Below are 12,440 nucleotides of genomic sequence, written 5' to 3'. Positions count from 1 at the left end.
GGATAGGCGACATTTCCCCTTATAGCAGTGTCAGCTGCAGCTCCCCCCCATAACAGTGTGTCATGACCACATTTTTTGCATTTAATTTTTTTTCCTGCTCTAAAACTTAGGTGCGTTTTATGGTCCGGTGCGTAATATAGTCTGAAAAATAAGGTATTTACTGGGAAGGTGATTATACGGGAACCCTACATCACTTTTTGGGGGGTCCCCCATTTTAATAGCCAGTAAAGGCGAAGTATACAGCTGTAAGCTGATATTAATAGTCTGGGAAGATCTATGGGTATTACTCCCCCACCCCCAGGTTATAAACATCAGCCCCCAGCCTTCGGCTTTCCCTTTGCAGGTTAAGAAAATTAAGTGGGAGCCCACGCCATTTTTTCAGAAAAATAATCTATTAATAATTAAATACATGTACAGTAAGCTGCACACACACTGTACCAATTGTATGTGTCACTGATATCTGTATATCTATTCTGTGTGTATAAACTGTATGAAATCTATCTATTCTATCCTATCGAGTCCCACTGTGATTTTACTGTACGATGCTGCTGAATTGCCAGCTTTTCAAAGGACATCAGTGTGTAAAAATCGCTTCAGACACCAATATTTCACATATGTGTTCTATGTGTGCTTTTCATTGATAGAACAGCTATCCATATGAGAAAAAAATCACTGCAAAGAGGCCTAGCATGAATTATAAAAAGATAATAAAACTATAAAAACAGGTTTTGATATTCTATGCTACCAGTACACCATAATAACCTGTCAGCAGCAGTGACAAAGGTAAAACAAGGTACACAAGGCAATCGTACCAGGAAAAACAAACATTTGTATATTGTGAGTGTGGGAAAGGGTGGGGGTGTTTTACAAGACTGAACAACTGTATTTTAGACAACAATTTGAGAATATTATCATTGATCTTTTTCTTTTTCTTTTTTTTATATAGCCCTAACATATTCCGCAGCGCTTTACAGGTTGCACACATTATTATCACTGTCCCCGATGGGGCTCACAATCTAGATCCCTTATCAGTATGTCTTTGGAATTGGTATTGATACATTTTATATACTGTATTTGTTTTATAAATACGGTACATATAGATGTTGCACATTCCTGTTTCAAAGACCTGGTATTTCTGGAACAATGGCATTTTAATGCCAGAGATGGGAAAAAACATGAAAACCTGTTATTATTTATAAATGAGAAAAAAATTATTTGATAAAAAAACAGTGCTATATAAAATATTTAGAAATTAGTTATTTCCATAATCACAGCAACCCACAGAATAAAGTTAACATGTAATCTTTACAGAAATAAATGCCATAAATATAAAGCTGAATATGGTAAAAAAAAATTTTTTTTGCCTTAACGCCCTACAGAGACTTGTTCCTCACAATTCAGTATATTATACAGTAACAAAAAATGTGCCATTCAAAACGACGAATTTTCCCACAAAAACTAAGCCATAATACAGATATGTCAGTGGAAAAATATGACTTATGGAAGACGGGAATGAAAAACAAAAGCGAAAAACAAAACAAAACAAAAATTACCTGAGTGGGAACAGGTACATAATTATTACTATATCTTTGGGGTACTCTAATTCAATGGGCGCAGAGGCAGAATGATCAGCGCAGAGCATTAGCATAATATGAATATACTAGATGGAGGCCCGATGCTGTCGCATCGGGAGGGCGGTAATGTCATGATGGGGGAAGCCTTTGCAGCGTTGAGAATCTCTCCCCCCCATGTGCTCACCCACCGATCCACTCTCTCTTCCCCATGTGTTTACATCTCCCGTCTGTGCTTTGTTCTTTGACCTCTCTACCCCATGTGCTATATGCATCGTCTGCCGTCTCTCTCCTTCCTGTGCTATGTTCTCCCCTCAAAGACAATACTGATATTACAGCAGGACATCGCAGATGATGCATTTTGTGAGGTAAAATATTGTTTTAAAACAGTCAGTGAAATATTTTACCTCACAAAATGAATCCTCTGTGATCCCCTGCTGTAATGTCAGTATTGTCTTTTGCTTCCTCCCCTGTCCAGGAGATGTGGTATGCTCCATATATGGTCAGACACAGTCAATTTTAAAAATCAACTTTCATTCATGGAGAAAACCCCTTTAATGTGAACGGCTTCCTCTGCCTGTAGACACGTCGTGCATCTGCCGCTGGGATCAGCCGAATGATTCACTGCACCTGCGCATAATTCGCGTAGGCGCAGTAAATCAGACCGCCGCCATCTTTGTGCAGACAGATAGCGGCGGTCACATTAAAACTGCGCATGCACTCCTCCTGTACAAAGATGGCGGCAGTCAGTGAATCATTCGGCTGATCCCGGCGGTGGCGTGTTCGCAACGGTGTTCCGCTGGTGGTACCGCGCAAGAGGCTACATACGGCATATACAGTGTGTGTGTGTGGTGCATATGGCGAATACAGTGTGTGTGTGGTGCGTACGGCGTATACAGTGTGTGTTTGTGTGTGGCGTACAGCGTTTACAATGCGTGTGTGGTGTGTACGGAGTATACAGTGTGTGTGTGTGTGTGTGGTGCGTATGGCGTATACAATGTGTGTGTGGTGCATACCGAGTATACATTGTGTGTATGTGTGTGTGGTGCAACAGTGTTCCGCTGGTGGTACCGCGCAAGAAGCTGGTACTACCAGCAGTTTCCATATTGAGACATCCATCACTTGAGTGTTCCAATATGGAGGTCGGTGAACTTCCGCCGCTTGGAATTCTGGGATCCGGACACATCTGGACGGAACAGGATGTGAAGACATTACAAGGTAAGTATATGTTAAGAAGTATAGAAAAATATTATAAGGAGAGGAGCAAAAAGTGTGTACATAAACCCCTTAAAAACTATATTTATTTATGACTTATAAAAACCACCCAATTTCCCTAAGTGTAAAAAGAATCAGATAATCAATAAAAGACCAATATTAGATCTGATAAAAAATTATATATAGGAAGTTATTACTGTCGTAAGTACATAGGGTTCGTAACTTAAACCAAAATAGTCCTCACTTATCAGTTCAGTACCAAGCAAGGGCAATGCATGAGTTGGTGAACACTGACAGACTACATAATACTGGATTAGAAGATTTGTTTAACCAGATCAATACTGGATCAGAAATGGACAAAACCAGATCAATAATTTATTAGAAATAAACAATACCAGACTAGTACTAGATTGGAGGATTTGTTTAACCAAATCAACACATAATATGAATATAGGCTAATAAGATTCCAAATTCTGAGTTTAAAGAGAGGAAACCTTTGTTTAGGTCTCTCATCAATTAGTTAAAGCAGTTTCAAAGAGTGACCCTCTGTGAGGATAAGACCCAAGACCACATGGCACAAGACCACATTACATGCTCAGGCTGTTGATTTAAAAGAGAGCTGTGTAATGCTTCCCTTCCCCTGTAGAGGCACTGCAGCTGAAGGCTGATGGTCCCAACAATGTGACAACCTTTGATTACGGTATCTTATTCTGGAAGGGCTCTTCTAACAAAATGAATTGTCAAATGCAGAGGTATGAATGATGTCTAGGAATGTATTCACTACAATGATTGGATACCTGCAGTATTTGAGATCTCTGATCATTTGGACTACTAAGTGGTCATGTTTTCACTTTCTTGATCATTAAATTGGTTTTCCACCTTAAGAAAAGTGTAACCCAAATGGTAGTATATGTGTAGCAAAGAACAGAGCAGTAGTCACCCACCCTGGGTCCAGCTCCAGCTCTCCACCGCTGCTGCAGTGACATCATATCGACAGCTCACATCACCGATGCAGCCAATCACGGAGCTCAGCGGCTCTGCTGATGTAGACGACATAAGTTGCTGAGCTCAGTGATTAGCTGCAGTGGTGATGTGCGCTGTCGAGGTGACATTACCACTGCAGGGGAGAGCGGAGATACAAATGTTTATTTTCAAGCAGCAACTTGTGATACCGTAACAGGTTGGAAAAAAAATAACTTTTGATGACTATTGAGAAAACTGTTCCTTTGTTTGCATAATGTCGAAGTAGTATTTTTCCTTTTTTTTTCCCCTTTCAGACTTTGTACTCTATGTCTACATAAAACAGAAAATGGTGTTATGAGTTTGGATCTCGGCTCTAGCCTTCCATTCCATAGAAACAGATGGGAGTAATACAGTATATGTTTCTCTATGGGTTCGTTTTAGGAACTTGGCAGCAGTTTTGATTGTGCATGGGGTTCAGTAGGAGATGTGTGCACCAATTTAGTCCCAACATGACTCTTAGGACCTGTTCACACTGAGTTTATGCAGAGCAGTTTAATACTCAGTTGGGGTTTCTGAAACACAGGATTCATATGGAGCCCCCGCTAGGAGCAGCAGAGTGCAATGATGAAAAATAAAATCCAATAGTGCTGTTTTCTGAAGACGTCTGTCCTATGTCCATCTAGAAAAATGGACACTACCAGAAAATACCGACAATGCACAGTATGGCTCCATGGGGTTCCTTTCTGAATCCTATCCTTCATGGATTCAGATGGAGCCCTGGCAGAATCATAGATGCACCTCAAATTTGCAGTGAGAACAGAGCTATAAATCAAAGATTTATTTCTATGTCCCTTGTTCTCTATGGCCAAGATCCCACAATGAGTATTTGATGGGTTTTTTTGATGGTGAAAATTTTCTGCAGCATTTCTGCACAATTACCAAAATGAGATTACGAGACGTCTGCTTTTAAACGCGTTTTTCTACACGCTGCATTTTTCATCTGCAGGTTTTGCCTCTTCTCTATATATTGGGTTTTTAAATCAAACAGATTTGAATTGGAAACTTCCTGTTTGTGGCGTTACCTAGTTTTGGTCAAATGTTTTTGATAAAGTCAGGTGCGGAAGCAGGCTCGGACTGGCCCACAGGGTAACAGGGAAATCCCCAGATGGGCCCCTGTGTAGATCTGGGCCCCCAACCCCACTGCATGGGCAGTACTTGGCATTATTCACTCTGTACAGAATAAAGCAGCATCTCATCATTCATTAACCACGCTGCCCAGGTTATTATTATATAGAGATATAGGTAAATTTGTGAACGAAGGTAGTAGAATTTGCATGCAGATGAAAAGTGCCCCCCCCCCCCCAAAGTCAATGTTATTGGTGGGCTCTTGTCACCCCAGTCCGACACTGTGTGGAGGTGTACTGAAAACATTTACGTGGTTTTCATCTGTGGATTTTTCGCACATCATTCAAGTCTATGGGGAAAGTCTGAAGGTAAAATGTAGAATTACGGCAAAAGAAATTGACGCCACACACGTCTGTCCATCCCTTACTCCTAAGCGATGGCTGTACTGGACCAGGACCATCTGCCATAACCCGCAGTGGGCACTTACTGGCAGTGGTCTTCTGTCTGTAGCCTGCCCTCCCTGTTGTAGAGACCTCTGTGGTAGACAGTGCCACTGCACACTATGGCACCTGTGCCCCATGCAGGCTCTGGGCAGGCTGGCACTTTCCCTCCACAGTGACGGCGGGCAGAGATGTATGTATGGCTGGGACCCTGCACAGGTCTCTGCTCTGTGCCCTGGTACATTTCCGGGAGGGCAGCACTAGGGGCAGGAGACAGCCTGGGTACTGGGTGGCTGATACTGCCCCCTAGCTGCGGGCTGCACATTAGATGCCAGGACTTACCTGTGTCCACAGCCCGGCACTATGCCCTGCGCCCGCTGCCAGCCATATGCGCTGGTTACATTCCTTGTCCTTCAGAGCTGTGCTCCTGTGTTGCGGCAGCTGTGGGGCGTCTGCTCGGGTCCGGGCGCAGTTTCTCCCTCAGAGCAGCCTCCTCTGCTCCTGCTGCTGACAGAGTTACTGTGATGAGTGGCAATGTCACGGCAGCACTTCCCACACCGACACTAACCCTGCCTGCTGTAACTCTGCCTCCTCGTGTCACTGTAACCCTGTCAGTGCCAGGAGGAACTACGGCTAGAGGATGTCCTGCACCGGGACATAGTGAGCTCCGGCAAATCAGCTGAAGGCGGAACAGCAACAGAGCGCCAACACTATGGCATCAGGGGCTGCGGGGCTAGTAAGGGTATGTGCACACGTATTCTGGGTCCACTGCGGATTTTTCTGCAGCGGATTCCAGCAGATTTGATAAATCCGCAGTGGAAAACCGCTGCGGTTTTTCTGCGTTTTCCACTGCAGTTTTACAACTGCAGTTTTCCATAAGGGCAGCTGTAAAACCGCTGCGGAAAACGCAGAAAGAAGTGACATGCTGCGGAATGTAAACCGCTGCGTTTTCGTGCGTTTTTTTCCGCAGCATGTGCACAGAGTTTTCGGTTTCCCATAGGTTTACATTGAACTTGTAAACACATGGGAAACTGCTGCGGACCCGCAGCTGCGGAAACACTGCAGATCCGCAGCAAAATCCGCATCGTGTGCACATAGCCTTAGGGTATGTGCACACGTTGCAGATTTACCTGCGGATTTTTCCGCAGCGGATTTGTGAAAACCACAGGTAAAAGCCACTGCGTTTTACCTGTGGATTTCCTGCAGATTAACAGCGGATTTGCCGTGTTTTTTGTGCAGATTCAACTGCAGTTTTACACCTGTGTTTTTTTTATTATGGAGCAGGTGTAAAACCGCTGCGGATTCCGCACAAAGAAGTGAAATGCTGCGGAATGTAAACCGCTGCGTTTCCGCGTGTTTTTTTCCGCAGCATGTGCGCTGCGGATTGCGTTTCCCATAGGTTTAACATTGTACTCTAAACGCATGGGAAACTGCTGCGGAAACGCTGTGGATCCGCAGCAAAATCTGCAGCGTGTGAACATAGCCTTACTGGTGTGGGCTTGTCAGAGTCCTCGCTCCAGCAGTGACATTATGGATCTGTGTTTTATGAGTCTACAATACGGTGCCATAAGCCCACGTTCACCTGTTCAGTATTTGGTGAGTTTTTTACCTCAGTATTCATAAGCCAAAACCAGCAGTGGGTCATAAATACAGAAGTGGTGACGTGTCTCTATTATATTTTTCATCTGATTGTTCCCTCCTCGTTTTAGCTTACAAATACTGAGGTAAAAAACTCCCCAAATAATCAACGTGTGCACGTGGCCTAATTTGGGTCCATTTTGCACCTCTTATGTGCTGCTAATCTTTAATTCACTCAACTGTATTCAAAAACATTGTGCATAAAATACGTCCACCATATTATCCGTATATAGGACTGTAAGCATGTCTTGTGTATTACAACTATACATATACATATATGTATATTTGGCGCGTATTGGATCCATTTTGTGTCAGACGAATTGTACTTTTGCACAACATAATTGATTTTACCATATAGTAAAATTCCAAGTGCAGAGAAACTGCAAAAAAGGGCAATTTCACAATAGTTTTTTGAGGTTTTTATTTACAATGTTCACTAAATGCTAACACTGGGCAGCCATTATGATTCTCCAGGGAAGTACGAGTACGCAGATACCAAGTGTGTATAGGTTCTGTTTTATTTAAGTGGTGAAAAAAGAATCAGAAATCTGTAAAGTAAAAAAAGCCACCATTTTCTGAAAACCGCAGCATCTACCGTACATTTTTTTGGGATCTGAGGCTGGGTGAGGGCTTATTTTTTGCAATTCGATCTGATGGTTTTATATTGTTTCCATATTGGGGTACATACGATGTTTTGATCGCCTCTTATTGCATTTTATTGCAATGTTGTAACAGACAAAAAAAGTACTTCTGTTGTTTCGATTTTTTTTTTCGTTATGACGTTTACTGATTAGATTAATTTACTTTATATTTTGATAGATTGGACATTTCTGAACACAGTGATCCCAAATATGTGTATTTTTTATAATTTTATTTAAAATGGGGCAAAAGGGGGGTGAGTTGAATTTTTGTGTTTTTTTATATAAATAAAATAAAAAAATATATATATTTTTTACTTTTTACTTGCTTCAATGGTCCCCTGTGTGTTGCATAAATGACGATCTCCTATGAACACCAGCCATGGGCCAATGTTCATAGGAGATTTACAATGACAGGCACGGTGGTCTTCTGCAGACCCCTGGTGTCATGAGAATCTATCGGCACCCCATGATCACGTAACAGGGCACTGATGGGCAGGTCTTGTGACATTCTTCGGCTAGCACATGTTAACTTGTTAACAGCTGTGGGTGAATCTTGGATCCACCCGCAGCTGTTAGAGGCACATGACAGCTGATCAGATCAGCTGCCATGTGCAGGGAAAGATGCGGGATCAGCGCCGTAGCCCGAATCAAAGGCAGGAACACAACCTTGGAAGTGTCCATATGTCCAAGGTCGTGAAATGATTAAAATAAGCACAACTGGAAAAGCAACAATAAATAAATTATTTATATACGCAGCTGTATCCAGATGCTAAATACACTAGGGCCCCGATTCAGAAAGATTGGCACTTCTTATTTTAGTCTTAATGAGAGGTATACAAGATTAAATTGCGCCAAATTTATTAAGAGGCGCACCCCACTTAATGAATTAGGCACATCTTCCCAATAACATATTCCTTGCCAGAAATCGTACTCCAATCAGCAACTTTCTGACGTAAGAAATGTTTGCCATTTTTTAAAAGTTTGGCGGAGCTCCCCAAAACTGCTGTGAAAACATCAAAAGTCACAAAAATCAACTTCACATGGCTCCAAAAATAAATGGCGCCTTTTCACTATGTTTTTTCCATAAGAAAGTAATGTCACCCATGTGATCAGACATAAATTTGGTCCCTTCTATAACAGTGCAATTGATCAGCCAGAAGTATGAAAACTGATGGCAGTCCAATCGGAAAATGTTTTCTCATCGTTTCTTGAAGAGATTAGTACACAGAGGAGATATTCATTCAGTGCATCACCATCAGACGTAGTGTCAGTCTTGGATACAGTGGACGTAGGCTAGGCATGAACATCACCTAATCTGAAGTTTGAAGTTTTACACTTGTATTCACTATGTAATGGGAAGTTTGTAAGCCATTAAAAAAAGTCTCTTGCGAGTTAGTTTTTAAACATTTTGATAAATGTTGCCTCCACTGTTTGAAAGTAATGATAAGGCTATATTCCCACAATGAGATTTTGTTGAAATTTTTAGTCTGCATATTTTTGAAAAAATGCAAGTAACCTATTTTACTTAATGGGTGCAGAAAATCTGCAACATCAAAAACTCACCCAAAGGTCATTGTGGGAACGTAGCCTAAGAAACAATTTAGTTGTTTAAATGTTTTTTATCAATAATTTTTTTATTAAATTCCCATAATTTGCTCTAAAATAATAATGAAGATAATCCTCATCCTCGTGAATCACCCACAGGTCCTATTCTAGCACTCACATGGTCCTTGCTGATCTCTGCTTTCTGCTTCCGTTCTAGACACATTTCCAGAAAATCCCAATTAGCAAATCACTGACTGGGATGGGTCACAAGTAGTAATATGCGAACGTACAGTACTCGGATAACATCTTATCTGAGCATGTGTGGGTGTTCTCCAAGTATCTCGGGCGTGCTTGCTTATTATGTTCGAGTCCCCGTGGCTGTATCATTTGAGGCAGTTAGACAGTCTGAACACAAGCATGGATTAGCGGTTTGTTAGGGAATCTCCACGTGTCCAGGCTGTCAAACATCTGGAAATCATGCAGCTGCGGGGACTCAAATATAATTTTCGAGCACACCCCAAATACTCTAATAACACCCGAGCATGCTCGGATAAGACGTTATCCAAGCACCTTCCCCTTTAAAGGGAACATGTCACCAGAAATAATGTTGTTAACCTGCAGATATGCGCTTAATCTACAGGTTAACAGCGTTATAATCCTGTTCAGGGCCTGCACATAGCTGAATGCATTTGGGAGAAAATGATCTTTTTTCTTCCGCCAGCATTCCGTATTCATGTAAAAAAGCAGCAACCAGCAGCACTCAATCAACCAGGATGCATGCTCCAACGTCCATGGATCCACTGGACCAATACTCACAATGTAGAAAAAGAAGCAGCATCCATTCCAGGTGAAGGGTATATGAAAGAAAAGTCTTTATTCCGCCATCACATCATACAACGTTTCGGCCAGACATGGCCTTTGTCAAGTACATAACATAGCTCACCTGGCCACCTTAAATAGTGTGGAGCCAAATCAGGCACCAATCACTAACAAGGGGCGGCCTTTATTTAACCATATACAACAGTACCAAAAATGCATAAATCCCACTGTTATCCATAAAACATACAAATACCCACATTATATTGACATCATATTACATAACAAATACAAAACAGTTAAAAAGAGCGTCAGGAGTAGTCCAAAAATGAAGCTGTAATCCAATCATGGTCTTGTTGTCTCAGCTGCCATGGCGACGATCCACCAATAAACCATTGCAACCTCCATAACAAATATACCCTCCAATCCTGAAGGATCTTCTTGTACTGCTATCAATACATATCAGCCAATCGCCATGTCTCTAACAGCCTGCATACCCACCGCCATATCCGCCGGTCAGAAGCCGCCAGAGCGGGCATGCAGGTACATCACGTGCACGCGGTCACATGACCGCAGCACCGACATCACCTACAACGCATGCGCTAGCAGCACTGAACCGGACATCACTTACCAACAGTACTGGGCATCGCAAGCGGCCACGTCAGAGCCAGGGAGAAGCCTAGGTGAAACGCCCACACACCTCACCTGACAACCACGGGACGCAGCGAATCCCTGTCTGTATGGAAGATCCGGATATAACCAACTCCATGGTAACCAGCATGTGTATATACAAATAACCTGTGCATGGCGATTTGGCACACAAGGGGAAAAGGAAGAGATAGGTAAACGATACCAACTATACATCTACAAATAAGCAAAAAACGGGCCTGGTGGCGCTACATCGACGACATTTTTTGTATATGGGAAGGAACTCAAATTGAGCTTTTTGATTTTTTGTCTGAGTTGAATAATATACATCCACAGCTAAAATTTACTGTCACACATTCCATGGACAGGATACAATTCCTGGATACCATGGTATACAAACAAGATGACAGATTGTGTACAGATTTGTTTGTGAAGTCAACTGATAGGAACAGTCTTTTAGAATATGGCAGTTACCATCCAAGGAGGATGATGGATTCGCTCCCGTGGAGCCAATTATTACGAGTACGCCGGATTGTCTCCGATGATGACATATGTGATGTGAGGTTGGACGAAATGTGCAATAAATTCATCTGCAGAGGTTACCCTAAAAAGAAGTTTATGTGTCAAAAAAATCAAGTGACTACATTAATGGATGGGGAACTACAAACTCATAGAAATAGAAATAAAGAGAAACGTGTGCCTTTTGTTTCAACCTATTGTCCAGCCAGTGGTAGAATTGCGAGCATTCTGAATAAACATTGGGGTTTTTTGAATAGAGGGTTGCCGCAGATTCAAGATATTCGTTCACGGCCTATTCTTTCTTATAGACGTGGACGAAACTTGAAAGACAGACTGGTAAAATCTGATGTGGGTACAAGGAGGGTTGCCATCCAGAGGACTTTATGTCCACCCAGGATGGGCAATTTTCCTTGTCTCAATTGTGCTTGTTGTAGCAATATGCTAAAGGGGGATAGTTTTCATCACCCCCGGACTGGGAAGAAATTCTCGTGACATATTGTACTTCATGACAATGGTAAAAATTCTTTGATAGTACCTGCGTTTATTTGTGAAAAAAACGGAAATTTGGCAAAAATAATGAAAATTTCGCAATTTTCCAACTTTGAATTTTTATGCAATTAACCCCTTTACCCCCAAGGGTGGTTTGCACGTTAATGACCGGGCCAATTTTTACAATTCTGACCACTGTCCCTTTATGAGGTTATAACTCTGGAACGCTTCAATGGATCCTGGTGATTCTGACATTGTTTTCTCGTGACATATTGTACTTCATGACAATGGTAAAAATTATTTGATAGTACCTGCGTTTATTTGTGAAAAAAACGGAAATTTGGCGAAAATTATGAAAATTTCGCAATTTTCCAACTTTGAATTTTTATGCAATTAAATCACAGAGATATGTCACACAAAATACTTAATAAGTAACATTTCCCACATGTCTACTTTACATCAGCACAATTTTGGAACCAAAATTTTTTTTTGTTAGGGAGTTATAAGGGTTAAAAGTTGACCAGCAATTTCTCATTTCTACAACACCATTTTATTTTAGGGACCACATCTCATTTGAAGTCATTTTGAGGGGTCTATATGATAGAAAATACCCAAGTGTGACACCATTCTAAAAACTACACCCCTCAAGGTGCTCAAAACCATATTCAAGAAGTTTATTAACCCTTCTGGTGCTTCACAGGAATTTTTTGAATGTTTAAATAAAAATGAACATTTAACTTTTTTTCACAAAAAATGTAATTCAGCTCCAATTTGTTTTATTTTACCAAGGGTAACAGGAGAAAATGGACCCCAAACATTGTTGTACAATT

At 41.6% G+C, this 12,440-nt stretch overlaps 1 protein-coding gene across 1 annotated transcript in view; it reads right to left on the bottom strand.

The window, feature by feature from the left end:
* FES (FES proto-oncogene, tyrosine kinase) overlaps positions 1 to 6,012 on the bottom strand; it is a 259,267-nt gene extending 253,255 nt beyond the window's left edge. The window contains exon 1 of the mRNA XM_069766154.1: positions 5,657 to 6,012. The gene's annotated coding sequence lies outside the window, so the exon portion shown is untranslated. The remainder of the gene's footprint in view (positions 1 to 5,656) is intronic.
* Between the last annotated feature and the right edge of the window lie 6,428 nt (positions 6,013 to 12,440).

The sequence above is a fragment of the Ranitomeya imitator genome, chromosome 4 (assembly GCF_032444005.1).
Source record: "Ranitomeya imitator isolate aRanImi1 chromosome 4, aRanImi1.pri, whole genome shotgun sequence".
NCBI lineage: Eukaryota > Metazoa > Chordata > Amphibia > Anura > Dendrobatidae > Ranitomeya > Ranitomeya imitator.
The sequence above is the reverse complement of the archived record's forward strand: the minus strand, read 5'-3'. Positions and strand labels throughout refer to the sequence as shown.